Source organism: Palaemon carinicauda, chromosome 16 (genome assembly GCF_036898095.1).
Source record: "Palaemon carinicauda isolate YSFRI2023 chromosome 16, ASM3689809v2, whole genome shotgun sequence".
Classification (NCBI taxonomy): Eukaryota; Metazoa; Arthropoda; class Malacostraca; order Decapoda; family Palaemonidae; genus Palaemon; species Palaemon carinicauda.
In genome coordinates this window covers 62892425-62909033 of record NC_090740.1, presented here as the reverse complement: position 1 = coordinate 62909033, position 16609 = coordinate 62892425, and the positions used below count along the sequence as shown (strand labels likewise).

At 32.1% G+C, this 16609-nt stretch overlaps 1 protein-coding gene across 1 annotated transcript in view; it reads right to left on the bottom strand.

Moving 5' to 3' along the window:
- Positions 1-14630, bottom strand: part of LOC137655746 (uncharacterized) — a 599608-nt gene extending 584978 nt beyond the window's left edge. Inside the window, exon 1 of the mRNA XM_068389810.1 lies at positions 14544-14630. The gene's annotated coding sequence lies outside the window, so the exon portion shown is untranslated. The remainder of the gene's footprint in view (positions 1-14543) is intronic.
- Positions 14631-16609: the final 1979 nt, after the last annotated feature.

The window sequence follows — 16609 nt, the reverse complement described above, 5'->3', positions numbered from 1 at the left end:
AGAATATGTATCAGGAAAAAATAAGGTAGAACTTTCAGATAGATAAAAAAAAAAATACAATATAAATTCCTTACGATCTCTATTCGTAATAAATATAATCCTTCAACCACGTTATGACTCCAGAAAACTTGCAATAATCAATAAACAGGTATACTCGTACATTTGAAATCAACGCGAACTGCGGTTATCCTAAGATCCATAATCTATGAAGTCAGTTGCCTTCCCCTAAGCATAAAGTTACCTGATGAATTGTAAATCAATATAGCTCTCTAAATGCGTATGTTATTTTCTTCCCGGTTTTATTCAACCTAAATACTGTATTATAATACAATAAATTGAGTAAACCACGACTCAATTATGGCTCGGTGTGTTTGTGTACGCGTGAAACCGATATACCTTTAAACGCTAAAGTTAGCCAGATAATCTTTCTGTTCTCATTCATACAGTACGTTCACTAACACATCTCAAAAAAGGAAGAAAAAAAAAAGGGTATCTACTTTCTGTGAAAGAATTATTCAAAGGATCGAGATATAAATAGTGTTTCCAAAAGCAGGGCTATGCAGTTTATTAGGCACTGAAGAATATTAATGTAATTTTTGACGGCGAGTATAAAGTATAAACAGGAATCAAAGATTAATGATATAAATAACTGATTTAATTCACACTTTTAAAAATCGGTAATTTTAATCGGAAATTTTCCGTAAAAAATATACTGTTCTTAGCCGTATTTCAGTAGAATACAAGCGACCGTAATTTTATCATAGTTTGTTCTTATATTTAACGTGTTGGTGACTGTAATATCACTCATTTACGTCAAAATATCAGTTATCAAAACGGTAAAAATCCTGGAATAAATGTTGCCAGGCATTTACAGTTTTTTCATGCAATTTTTAACAGTTTACAGCATAGGGCCAAGAAAACGAATCACTTCAACTACGAAAATACAAATCTGGCACAAACAACTATTCTTCACATTATGCACATAACCCAAGATACCAAGATAGGATGCCACTTAAAAACTAAATCATGTAAACTGTATAACAAAATAAAGTTTTTTGGTATATGATTCCTGTAAATAGGAAACTGATGGATTACTTGATTTTGTTCTTAGTATAAAGGGGTAGTAGCCGTTACGACAAATTATCTGTAAATACTGAAGGAAAATTAACAATTTTGACAATTTTTTTTATTTTTGTACATTATCTTATATAAGTGACTGTTCAAGGTCGTGACCCAGTTACCCAAATGACCGAGATGTGCTTAAAAAGGAATAATCTAATTTATCCTTCCCTTATATTGTATTACTTTTGTTATTTTTACGCAAGTGAAGTATACTTAAACACGAACAGGACTCCAGATATATCTGCAGAGATGTGCGGATTAACCAAATTAGGCTATATTGAAAAGGATCTGTTAAAATACATGAAATCTACGAATAATTCTTCAATGTAATTTTTCTCTAAAATTGAGCATTTACCCCTTTTTTATATATTACAGCACATTTCAATGTTTTTAATGTTATTCGTCTCCAGCATTGAAATTGTACCAATCTAAAATAACTGTATAAGATTGAAAAGGCTAAAACAATATTTCAATAATCTCAAATAGCCTAATATAAATTCTACACTGCCATTATTCTGTAACTCGTGTATATCACTGTATATCTAAAACGACAAGAAAACTATCATTCACTCATTTGTATGCCCAACTTCACTAACTAAATCTAAAGTAAAGGTCCTCAAAATACATAAAATTGAATCTACATAAACTTGTCATACATAAAAAATTTTATTTTTTAAATCACAGAGCATCTTTTACTGCTAAAGGTTAAAATATTATATATCTTGAACAATTACGATTGATTTTACATTTTTACTACAACAATCCCGACCTACACCCGTTTCTAATTTCTCAGTGCAGTTTTACAATAAAATGACAGAAAGGTCAATATGACACATGGGAAAAAAATCTTGTTAACGAAGAACGCCTTCAGTATCCTATACAACGAAACTCCAGGACTAGTTTTACTAATAGGTTTGTTTTTCTACAAGAAATAAAATTCTAATATCAGTATACCATAAAAAAATGGATGATGTTCTTATTGATTCCCTAAAGCTTTTATGTGAAAGGAAAATTGTTAAATCATGGAAAATAGTGAGAAAAAAAGGGCATCTAGACACAGAAAAAAAAAATCTTCTTACACAATAATATTAAATTATGTGTACATATATATATATATATATATATATATATATATATATATATATATATATATATATATATATATATATATACCCACTGTATATTCAGTTCGTTAAATCATCTGATTGGATAAACGTCTTATTAACTTAATTGCCAATATTCCACAAGATATTTTTATTTCTTTGGGAGAACTTTTTTCATATCTTATTATTTACGTTATTAGTGGAAGGGTTGCAGTTTCCACTTCGTTATCTTTGTGTTCATTTCTTATTAAAGCTCACCTAATCTTTATCCCATTTCTACTGACAACTTTTTCAAATGTCAAGCAAAATCTAATATGGTTGCTTCTGGGCGGGATATCATAACACATTTGTCATTGGTTTTAGTTAACGTTAGGAAGATGTGTCCTCATAGAACGGCTTCCTTTGGTACAACATCACTTTTAACCTATAATGTGAGACTGACATAAGTTCAGAAAATCGGGCACAAAATATAAAACAGCAAGGTATTAAAATATTGCAGGAAATGGTTCAAATAAGTTTGAATTTCGAGGAAGAAGGGAAATTATTGAAACCCGAATCGGTTGAACAGCGTCGGTATTAATTATTATAACAAGATGTGAGGAGTATAAAAGGGTTTCTCTTTTTTTCTAGCTTTTACCTAAATAAATTTTATACAATGAAAAACTACATATGCGTACGCAGTACGTTTCGATGGTCTTTCCAGGTACATAATGAATAACGTGCTTGTTTACCACAGCAAAATATTGAAAATGTCAAGTCTTCTGAAAGGTTGCTGGGAGACCCAATTTAAAAGAAATTCACAAGACTGAAAAGAATAAAATAGACATACGTGTAGTTGTAATAGGAAAGTAGAAAATTAGCTAAAGACTGAATTTACCTAATTTCATTGTTCGAATGTTAAGAATAAATTCACTAAAATTTCAAACGAAATTAAATTGACATTAGCTCATTGATTTTTCAGAAAAGAAAAGTGTGGAGGACTGGAAATAATGAAAGAAAACAACTTATTTATCTCAAAAAAAATCTAAAAGTTAAATTAAAGCAAAGAGATCAACAGAATACCCAATAAGGAAGATTAGTGACGTAGCCAAACTTAATGCAACAAAATATCAATGAAGCCGAAAAAAAAATCGGTAAGTAGAATTACCAAACGGAATTGTTAAAATTTGACTATAAAAAAATTACATATATTACAAAAAGAGGGAAGGTCTTTAAAATCTGGGTCCTACTTCTCATCATATTTTCTGGCTGTTACAAAACCAATCAATTATTCGAAAGAACACAGGTAAAAATAAAAATGTTCACAGTCCTCCATGGAAGAAGTCGTAGCCAGCCCAAACTACAATGATTCCAGACGAAAAATATTTGGATGGACTTCAACCTACACGGCGGCAGTCCCGCAACTAGGAAAGAACTACAATAAGTAATGCAGAAGTAGCCAGTCTCTTCTAATTTTCATAATACAAAGCATCCATAATTTTTATATTAAAAAGTAGATACAAATTTCCAGTTTCCTAACAAATACAGTAATCAGTCAAAACCTTCTTTTCGTAGCACATATTCAGCCAAAATTGTCTTTTTTCATAAGACAGCTGCAGCCAAAAAACATCCAATATCAAAAAACGCAAAGCAACCAGGTCATTTCACTTATCATAATAATGATTCAGATAGGTAACTCCAGATAATTTTACTATTCACGATATACAGAAGGTCAGAAAATAACCCTTTATAGACCCCAGAGATCTCCACTTCTTATAATACGTATGCACCATCAAAATTCTACTTCTCATAATATATTAGCTACAAGAGAATTCAACTTTCTTATAATACAGAAATCCTAAACGATTTCCGCTTTGATAACAATTCAGCAGTAAGAAAATTCCACATTTTATAAAACAGATGCAGCAAACTTCCAGTTTTATAATACAAAAGTAGTCAGAGAATTACATTTTTTTCATATTTAGGCAGCCAGAAAATTCTACTCAATCATTATACAGACACACACAACTTTTCTTTTCGTAAAATAGAAACAAGAAGACAATTCCACTTTAATAATAAGGAATCATCAATAAAACTGTTTTATGCTGCAAAAGTAGCAAGAATAAAATAATTTCCATTATGCAGACAAAACACATGAGTTCCACTTTTTATATGAACACCCAACCAGTAAATTTCACTTTTTATAATGAAGAAGAAGCCATAATAAAGACGTTTCAAATCATTTTAATTTCATAATATAGAAGTTACCAGAGAAATATTTTTCATCAAACAAAAGAAGCCATAGAATTCCAGTTTTCGGAAAACTGAAGCAGTCAGGAAATATACCTTTTCCGAATACAAGGCATCGAGGAAATCAATCGTTTATATAACATAAGAGGCTTTGGAAATTTCTATTTTTTAAAAGTTTAAGGGCCACTCATGAATGGCAGAGGCAAGGGACAGTGACATTGCTCTAGCAAGCAGAACAATGCCCTAGAGACTGACCTACATATGATCAGCGCCCAAGACACCCCTCTCCACCCAAACTATGACCAAGGAGGGCTGATGATGACTCAGCAGGTAGACCTATAGGCTCCCCCAAAACACCACATCCTTACCTTACAAGGATGGTGAGGTTGCAGCGACCAAAGGAACTAACGAGTTCGAGCGGGACTGGAACCCCAGCCTGGCGTTTACCAGTCAGGGACGTTACCACATAGCCCACCACAACCCTTTTCACAATAAAGCCGCCGTCAGAGAACTCTATATTTCATAACACACAAGAAGCCGGAGAATTCGTTATTTGCATAGTATACTCTAATAATAATAGTAATAGTATTACAATTATTATCATTATCATTAATAATAATAATAATAATAATACAGTAGACTTAAGGTAGGTAGTTAAAGCATGCAGTAATGAATAGAAGAAAGTAGCTGGAGCATGATTAGTAATAGAGAATTTCAATCTTCAGAAGGCAGAACAAACCATTTTATAAAAGTGTATCGGAAATTCCGCGGTTCATAAATAAGAAGCAATACCGAACTCCTCTATGTTTCATAACCCCACTAAAATAAGCAATAGAAATCGAACGGCAATTCACCCATAAATAAATAACAAAGCTATACAAGGAAATCTGTAAAACGTGAATTGATAACCTAAAAAAAATTAACTTATATCTCCATCACACCAGCTGATACAAATTATATAACAGGGCACATAAAAAATGGCCAATGATAACATGTTTCCATTAAAATGAAAAATATAATGAAGTAGAACAGTAAATGTGTACATAAGCAAAAAACAACTGTATTTTTCCTGGAAATTCGAAATACCTAATCTTAACGAAAAACTAACAAATTCGCTAAAATAACATTTCCCCAAACGTCACTTCTACTTGCCACTAAAATAAATAGATAAGGTAACCAAAACTTATCTTGTATTGAAAATATAACAAAATATTAACCACCCATCCCAGAAACAAAAATATATATTTTAATTTATAGGGGTTTTATACCAAGAAATATAACCATGGTCCCTCGAAAACCGAATCCAACGCAGATTTTATTTCTATCTTGGAGCAATATCGTACATCAGGTGCAGATATAATCAGGCTTTTAAGTAAAATAAAAGTATTTCAGAAGGGTAATCTACAAGTCATTATCAAAAATTTTAATTTTAGCCTTCAATAAATCAATTCTACTGACTCCCCACAAATTAAAGTTAAAAATAAAATTACAGTAAAAATAATAATTGCACAATGAAGCAGAAGAATCGGAAAAGATACCAGGTTTTAAAAAGTTACTTATAAGAACACAAATCAGTTGAAGTCGACACTTGTGGATACAAATCGACATGAGAGTATAAACTGACGACGGCAGAGACAAAAAATACGAAATTACAACATATATACATATATATATATATATATAGAGAGAGAGAGAGAGAGAGAGAGAGAGAGAGAGAGAGAGAGAGAGAGAATGAATAATGAAATACAGCTGTCAGTGCCTTATACAGAAAAAATTAGATCGTGCAAATTCAGACAATTAAAAATATTTATAACAGAAATGGGTCAAAAATATAATTCTTGAGTAATAATAGTCTTCAAAATACTATTAGCCACAAAGCGAAACTAAAGTTCTGTCATTATGAAGTTATTCTACTGGTCTCCAAATCTAATAAATAAAAAAGTAAAATTATCCTACATTAAGACCTTTTTTTTTTTTTTTTTTGGTATTTCAACATCAATTTCATACCATAAAATATTTTTCTCTGATAAACTACAATAAAAAAAAAATACTAACATCACTCCGGATCACCGAACGCTGGGACCTGTCAGCACAAAGCCATTCCAGCTGCGGCACTTGCTTCGGTGTGCATGTAAACTTTGCTTGAAAAAATGTGAAAACCTCACGTTTAAACTAGAAGGTTATTTATTATCAGAATACAGTAATATTAAAATGAAATGCACACCAATGCGCTTCGGGCTCCCTACTTTTTCATTTCACTTTTGTTTTATCAAATGTACTTTCCTTATGTTTTCATGCCCCACCTAAAAGCGGGTGGCCTAAATAAAGGAAAACATTCTAACACATCTAACCCATTTTGTGACTGATGAACCAGGGGTTGGAATCTGTACAAGAAAAACGCCAAAAAGGCATTGGAACCTCATCAACATCACTTTCACACCCCTTACAAATACCGTGATATTCACCTCCGTCTAAATCATTTCCTCGGTCTCAAATAGGTATTACAGAAAGAATGTTATCAAATCAAACGTACTTTGCTCAACAAGGCAACCTTTCCAGCATTTCTAATTTTCATAAATTGCCGTCCATTTAAAACACTGAAATCATTCATATTTTAATCACATTTCTTTTGTTTTAATTTCGAGGAACATGATCTACAACAATTCTGAAGAGAATATTTCGTTGCAGATCTTTTTAACGCATGCTCTTGGTGTTATGGTAAAATATCAGATACACTCCTATTCCACGCTAATGGTAGTGCAAAAAAAGAAAAAAGAGAAATAAATAAAAAAAAAACTTCTTTTAAGAAATCCTAATCAGGCCATCTATCTAAGATGACCACAAATTAAAGGCGCTCAAAATTCTTTAAATTTTCAGTAATATTTTTTTTTTTTGCTCCTAATATCAATATTCGCGTCAATTTAAAAGGATACGGTCAACGTTTGTGTGAAAAAAAAAATATATATATATATAAATTGATGTAGAAACATATCCCCTATTAATGTTTATAATGAGGTGCTATTATAGACATCCGATAGAAAAAAAAAATCAAGTCTCTCTGTACCTCTTCCTCTCTTCACTCATGAAAATATAACAATGTTGCTAACGAGAATGCATCCCAACAAAAAAACGGAAGGACAAGCGTCATAAAAAAGAGGAAAAATACTTTCCACAATTCAAGCTTTGAAAATCAATTTCAAGGGTATTAATTAAAGTATTTATTCACTGCCAGATGTAACTTTGGAACTCTTTTCCTCATTATTGTCCTTCCTTACTTACAACGTTTCACAATTTACGAGTCAGGTGTTCATCTAGTCCCACACTTAATCAATTTTATCAAAAAACCTAAAACGAGATGGGATAGCACACTGAGAAAAAAAGTGTTGACAAAACTCAACAGAAGCATAAAAACTGCATTATTTGCAAATATTTGCTGAATAGTATGAAAAATGGGACAAAATTTTGGCGACATGAAATGATATAACGAAAACAAAGATGTACACTATTCACACAGTCAGTAATAACAGTATTGTCTATAAATAACCGACAATCGCTTGACCTCACAACCTAAGTGATTCATCAACCAAACGATATGAAAGGTCTTTGGTTAGCGTTAGTTTTCACTTCTCTCTTAGGCTTAAAAACAATGAGTACAGCATCATAGATTCAACTTTAACTTGTTCCAAACCACTTCCATAATTAATTCGCTTCACTGCCCTCAATTAGTGCCACCAATGACACCGTTTTATTTCGTGCGTTGGGAAAAACTCCGCACGAAAAGGTATCGGCAAATATAATGATTAAATCGAATGACGAGAAGCTAAATGATTTCACGTTTTCAGACGGCGGATTTGGCACTTACAACCCGGCGAAACTGATATCATCGCCAAGTCTTGTTTTAATGCCTGAGAAATGAACCATTAATCGTAATTAAAATAAAATCACCAGAGAATGCACACTTCAATAACTTTATAAATTTCAGTCAATAAGTATGCATTTAAACGGCAACACTAGAGGCAAAAGAAATCTACGTAAATATTATGGAAAGCTTGTAAACACCGGCTCTCCGGCGATCAGTATTTCCATGATATTTCGAAGACGGATACGGCCGCGTTCTGTACAAAAACACAAAAACAAATAAATAAACGATTTTTAAAAAAATGCAAACTCATTACATTATTTTGTATCCCATTAACTATTGTAAATTTATTCTGCTACCACTGACTACGAATTTTTCAAAAGAACGATACATTGCACCAGAGGTCGAGCGTTCATGGATTGAGTTTCTAAAGCTTATTTCCAAACGATTTCACATCACACGGAACGTTAAAAAGGATGGATTAATCTTTTCCCTCCTCACTTTATCTACACATTCTTCTGAATATCTCCGTCTACATCAGTCTTGCTCCTTTTTCGCCTTTGCCTTTGCCTTGCGCGTGCCGTTTATGTTTCAACATCGGTCAGTGATTTCCCCGAAAGGATTATAGGTAATTCTGCAATCTAGGCTATTTGGATTGCTGGAATAAATATTTAACTCGATTGCTACATATACACTGTAAGCTTCTCATTAGCAGTGCAGGCACCATTAACTGACTTACAGGTAATGATGTAACTACCACAATAAAATACGATATAATATGATAACCGAGTATTGTTCAGTATATGCAGTAAACACAACAAACACACACACACACACACACACACACACACACATATATATATATATATATATATATATATATATATATATATATATATATATATGTGTGTGTGTGTGTGTGTGTATGTGCGCGCACACACACACTCGTGAATCTAGCTTATTCACCTGTTTGTTAAATGTAAATATCCTATCAGTTAAGGCACCTAATAACAGAGATCAATAAATACTCAGTTAAACGGTATTGCAGCACAACATTCCAACGACCCGTAAATGAAATCCGTGACTTACGATTCTCTCTCTCTCTCTCTCTCTCTCTCTCTCTCTCTCTCTCTCTCTCTCTCTCTCTCTCTCTCTCTCTCTCTCTCTCTCTCTCTCTATGGCATCCACAGCAAAATTCACATTGTTTTGCAATGACGAAAATAAATTTTTCCCAGTAGCAAAGTATTGGTAACGTTTAGAAAGCTTTAACAAAAACAACAACACTAAAAACCCAATGTACTAAATAATCATTGTTTAGGGGTTTACTGATTATGCTGAGGTATCTCACACGTCTATGGTGTACTAGACCAGTATCAACTGTTATCACAATGACATTTTTTTATAAACATTTATACTACAAGTGAAAAAGAAAAACTACCAATCCATATTGCCAAGTTATTGTACTTAAATGCTTGCACCAACACTCTAAGTAAACTATTCATCACTACTTAAAAAATTAAACTTTTATTGGACCTAAATATATATGGGTTATATGTATGTATGAATGTATGCATGTATGTATGCATGTATGTATGTATGTATGTATATATATATATATATATATATATATATATATATATATATATATATATATATATATAATATAATATATATATATATATATATATATATATATATATATATATATATATAGGCCTATAGGGGTGTGTCTCTGTGTACACATAGTGGCTGCGATTGCATGATAAACTTAATCACATAAAAAAGGTGATTGTAAAGAGATTTGGACTACAAAACATTAACGATTCATACGGCTCAGCGATACACAAGAAAGAATATATATATATATATATATATATATATATATATATATATATATATATATATATATATATATATATATATGTATGTATATATATGTATATATATATATATATATATATATATATATATATATACAAACAGATAAAAAAATGGCGGCCGGATTATAAACATTCTCAAGTAAAGAAATTTAATCCAAACCCTTAAAACACGTAGACTAAATTATATAATATAACAATATATCTCCGGTAATTGATCCTACATAAAAAAAAAAAAAAACTGAATATTGGAAAAAAAATATAAAAAAAAGTCTCATTACGGCGAAGGTAAGAATATGCAGAACAAAAAATTCATTTAATTGCCTGCAGTCATTACAAAAAAAAAATCCTGAAGAAACCCTTTATTAAAATGTTGCTAATAAGCAATAATAATAGGCCATACATTTCGTAGTAGAGTTCGATTTGGTCGATTCCTAACGCGGCTGACGGACAGAAAAATGACAGCCAGTAACCAAGGTTACGCGCGTTGGGGAAGATAACATCGCACTAATTGATGATGTTCTAGATTTTATTATTCATACAATAACATCTTTTAATCTTTACCTGTTGATCCAGGTTTTTATTCTAATCACTACGTCGCTCTTCGGCGCTTTGCTATTTTTTTGATGCACGAGAGACTTCGATTTTGGAAAGCATTGCAGAAAATAAAATATATGTGAAAACGATAATTACGATAAAAATCAAGCGAAAAGAAAATAGAAAGATACCAAAAACTAATCATGAATACTTTCGAATTAATAATAACGCTTGCCACCTGAAAACTATTTCAGCATTTGTATGGTAATTTGAATGATTGCTTAAAAATAGAATCATTCTTTCAAATACTTAATAAAAGGAATTCTCCTGAGTTTAAGATTGAATTTCTGCGGTATGTAAATCGAAAAGTGCGTCCCTTCAGTGACAATTTCTATCTTTCATAGGGTCAAGTAAACAGGCCTTTTATCGCATTCCACGCAAATTTGGCACACTGTTCATATGCAGTATATTTGTTCTATTTTCTATAGGAAGTTGAAATGGTTTATAAGGCTTCGCTTCGCGAAAACCGAGAATCCCGCACCATCCTCAATGCAGTATTCGCAGCCGTGACCGTCGGTCGCGTCCTCTATTTTTCCAGTATTTTTCAATTCTCAATAAAGCCCAATTACTGTGATTGTTATTAGGGATATTTTTTCTTGTGAGTAGTAGCCTATAGTATTTCTAAAAAATACCGGAAGAGGTAATTGAAAAAAAAGTAAAATAAAATCCTTAAAATATTGCCCACAAATTTCCGTATTACAAAGCCAATGCTTTTTTTGATTGACTAAAGGTAGAGGAAGTTATGCTTGTGAACACTGGATTATTATTATCATTTAATTCCTAAATTATGAGCGGCACTGGAATATTTTCATTGAGGCTGCTTATATAGAAACTGGTTAAACCGTATCTACAAAACTAATTTCCCGAATTAAAATAAAATCAACACATCTAAAGCAATTATATCGGGAAGGTATAGGCTGGGCACAATGGTTAAAAGGAGTTTCAGTTTGCAATCCAAACTGGAACCGTGCGAGACATGAATTTCTTTGTTTCATCATATTTATGTCTAAGCATTTCAATTAATTCAAACACCATAGTTTTATCTAAGCAAATGGTTACCTGAGTCAATGGCTAACCTGAAACTAATAGTCTATTTTTCAATGATGAGACAGATTCTATTTAAACCGAATCAATAAGAATATGCGCTATCTATCTGGCTCCACCGTGCGGGATTGTTGATATCTATCTTTGATTATTTTCCAAGCACTATTGTTACTTAAAATATATATAGTGTGACTTACAGCGACCATGAATAAAAGCTCTTTCCAGACTTTTCAATACCGGTAAACTATTTAGATGTCATTGTTTATTGAATAAGTCTTCAAATTGCGCTTCAAAGAAAAAATTATTAACAATAATAATAATAATAATAATAATAATAAACGAGTGATTCTTAGTAGTCTTGACTCAATAAATTGAATAATTTCAATATTTTGGTTTTGCTCTACTCAAAGCCATCATTATAGCATCTCGTGTGAATCCGCGAACACCAGAAACTCTTCGTTCATAAGACCATTGAATTCTGATAATTCAGTTTTCTTGCACGAGCAATTCCTTATATAATATTGTCAATTAGCTCATGTGTCAAGTACTTCGGCTAAACGCGCAAATAAATACGTTTTATGTCTAAGTGATATAGCAATGATTTTTATTCAAATCCTTTCCTCGGATAATACGCTGAACTTCAAATATAAGTAGTAACATAAGGGCCCAACGTAGCAATTATTAACTTGATTTTAAATTGAAATCTATTTTCTGGTTTACTTCTAAGAGGTACAATATATGCTTCTCAAAAATAAGTTGCTAAGTTTCACTTTAACAACTCAAAACATAGTAATACACACATCTATAAATATATATATACACATACACACACACACACACATATATATATATATATATATATATATATATATATATATATATATATATATATATATATATATATATATATATATATATATATATATGTATGTATACAAAATGTGTCCATTATTTTGAAGTGGGACCAAGATGAGTAGACAATGTTTTTCTCAGTATATATATATATATATATATATATATATATATATATATATATATATATAAAATATATGTATATACTTATATATATGTATATATATATATATATATATATATATATATATATATATATATATATATAATGTATGTATACAAAAGGTGTCCATGATTTTGAAGTGGGACCAAGATGGGTAGACAATGTATTTCTCATATATACAGTATATATATATATATATATATATATATATATATATATATATATATATATATATATATATATATATATATATATATATATATATGAAAGAAAGTCTTAGAGCAAATATGAATCATCATTAATATAATTATTTTCATTATTATTATTATTTAACTACCACATCTGTATCTAAGATTCAAGGCCGAGCATGACATTGCTACAAATTCTATACGTAGCTGTTGTGTCGTGATGTCGAGTTTATACGTGGAATGGAACGACTCGAAATGATCATGATAATAAGGGAAAACAGCGGGGAAGGAAAAGGGAAGATTCTGCATATGGCTCATTGTTCTCAATTTTAAATGTAAAATTACATTACCGGTATCTCACGAACGGCAGTTTAAGAATAAGAGCTTGAACAAATTATATGTTTTAGGACACAAAGTAAAACTTAGAAAAGACGTTCGTACCTGGTATCGACTTTAATACTACCGGTATATATATATATATATATATATATATATATATATATATATATATATATATATATATATATATATATATATATATATATATATAAAGATGGATGTGTGTTAGTGTTTGATAGAGTTTTATGTATATGTTGCCTATTTACATGAGTGATTATGTATTGATTTTAACTGCAACACCATTTTGTAGGTAATGTGACAAGACTAGGGGCAAAATGTCTGTATAAGTTTAAATTTTACATGTCTTGCACGATAACCAAAAAACTATGAAGCATAGTTCTTTTTTGAATGAATATTTAAATATCAGTATCGCGAAGAGTAAAGAAATCGTAGGTTGAAAGAATAATTTTGTTTGCACAAGTTGTGAAGTAGACCTATGTCAGTGACTAGGTTAATTTTACCTAATAAAGTTTTCTTTGAACAAACAATCACCTTGTATTGAATTACTACTGCCGTAATGCGTCAAACAAATTATGTAATAACGATCTTAAACAGCCATCCTAATCCCAAGATTTCAAACTATAAGAGCAACCTGCCTGGATTCTAATAGGCCTATTAACTCCTAAACCGTGATAAAGAAAGTTTGGTTGGATAACTATCTCTGACCGAAGTGAAGACTCTCATCATACAAACTTACTATCAGATTGAGCAATGTTATCATCGTAATCAATCATTAAATAGTATTCGTAATAAAAACAAAACTTCTAAAAGCTAAATATTGTCTTATATAACTTTTCGTACAAACATAAAACCAATTACATCTAGATGAAAACATATTAGCATAAAACACAAAATAAACTTAATATACTTCCTTAAATAAATCCAAATTGTCTTCAGATGAAACTTAAGAAACACAATCAACTTAAATAAATAAACACATCATTAACGTAAACTGCACATTCTCTCGAATCAAAAGTTCATCAAACTTAGGAAAAGTTTCTGACATCGAAAAACAAAATAAGTAATATTTAGGATGAAATATAAAGTGTAAAGTAATTATGAGCACTACTGAAAACTTGTCTCTCGCAAAATAATCAAACGAACACTAACAATGGAAATTTTAGACGAGTGAAAGGCACAGAGCTCAAGAGTTATAACCTTCGGTCCTCTCAAGCGGCCTAACAGACCAACACTGACTGAGACTGAGAGAGAGAGTAGAGACGGACTCTGGCGTGTTTTCCCTCTGGCTGCTGCCATCTCTCGATCTCTCACATTCTCTAGTTGCCAGTTAACGAATATTTATTAATAACCCATCTCTGATTTAACGCCCACAGCTACCTTTAAATTGGTTGTTTGTAATAGTCTCAACACACAATAAAGCTACTAATAACATTCGATATTAGACAGGTCGAAATAATGTCCCGCTGGAATTCAGGCGAGAATCGAATAGGCTTATAATTGTCAAGTTTCATTGGTTTACTTATTACGTTACAATTTCCAAAAGTACAACGAACATCTTCAATGGATGGTATGTAAAAGTTTCTTGAGACATAAAAGCAGATTGGTTGTGATAAAACAATTAAGAATTGGATAAAAGCCATGGGGGGCGGGAAAACTCGAAGTTGCCAGGTAGGGCTTTAGCTAACCGCAGGTGATGGGCCCAGGTAAACATGTGGTAGCTGCCTCACTCATACCCACCAGACACCATCGCCTCCCAGCGTCACCCGATTCCTGGCCGCCTCTTTACAGCCTTGCTAACAAAAGCCTCGCCCCTATTCTCTGTCACAACAATTTATTTGTCCATCTTCCATCTTTTTATTATTATTTTCTATATATTCATTTCCACATTTGGACCAACGCTGGCTAGTACAGTGGTATTGTGTTTGCCCAGCATTCGCATGGCGGGAGACCGATCCCCACCCGGGACCGTGAGTTTGAGCTGTTTACTGTGGAGGTGACTGCAGTTGGGGGTTGGGCTTGCCTGGCTGACGTTCTGCTGAGTATCTATTCCGATGAAAGTGGAAGTGAAACCAGATACCTTTAATGACCATTTTATTCTCTTTCGCCCAAGAGCTTTCTGTACTGTACTTAAAAAAAGCTTATCATCACCATCTCCTCTTACACTTATTGACGCAAAGGGCCTCAGTTATATTTCGCCAGTCGTCTCTATCTAGAGCTTTTAAATCTACACTTCTCCACTCATCATCTCCCACTTCACGCTTAATATACATCAACCATCTAGGTTTGGGTCTTCCAACTCTTCTAGTGCCTTGTGGAGCCCAGTTGAAAGTTTGATGAACTAATCTCTCTGGGGGATTGCATCTCCTCCATCTACCCCTCACCATGATCTCATCCACATAATGGCACTTGAGTAATCTCTCTTATAGTTTCATTGCTAATCCTGTCCTGTCATTCAACTCCCAATATTCTTCTGAGGGCTTTGTAATTGTTTCATTGTCATACCACGACTCATGTCCATACAGTTACACTGATCTCACTAAACTGACGTATAGCCTGATTTTTATAGGTGATTTCAGGCACTTTCATTTCCAAATTTTACTTAACCTAACCATTGTCTGATTTTCTTTTTTTAATCTTACATTAAACTCAAATTCTAAAGATGCTGTATTAGAGATCATAATTTAACTCCTAAATATTTAAATGATTCCACCTCATTAATCCTTTCTCCTTCCAATGATATTTCATCTTCCATTGCATATTCCGTTCTCATCATCTCTGTCTTTCTTCTATTTATCTTGAGCCCAACCTCGTGTGATATTTCATGCGCTCTGGTGAGCAAGCTTTGCAAGTCGTGTGGTGTGCTGCTAATAAGGACAACGTCATCAGCATACTCTAGGTCAGCTAATTTCCTCTTACCAATCCAGTTCAATCCTTAATCTACCATCCCCAACTATTCTATGCATTACACAATCCATGAAGAGGATAAACAACATAGATGACAACACATTCCTTTGCAGTACTCCACTGTTCACCGGAAATTCATTTGATAGGACTCCACTAACATTAACTTTACACTTGCTATACTCATAAACAGCTTATAGCTAATCAAAGCATAATGCAATATGATGAAAAGAATGATACAATATTATCAACTTTTCTTATCATTATCAAATGTTCACACACAAAGGATTTACATTTCATATCATCATCATCTC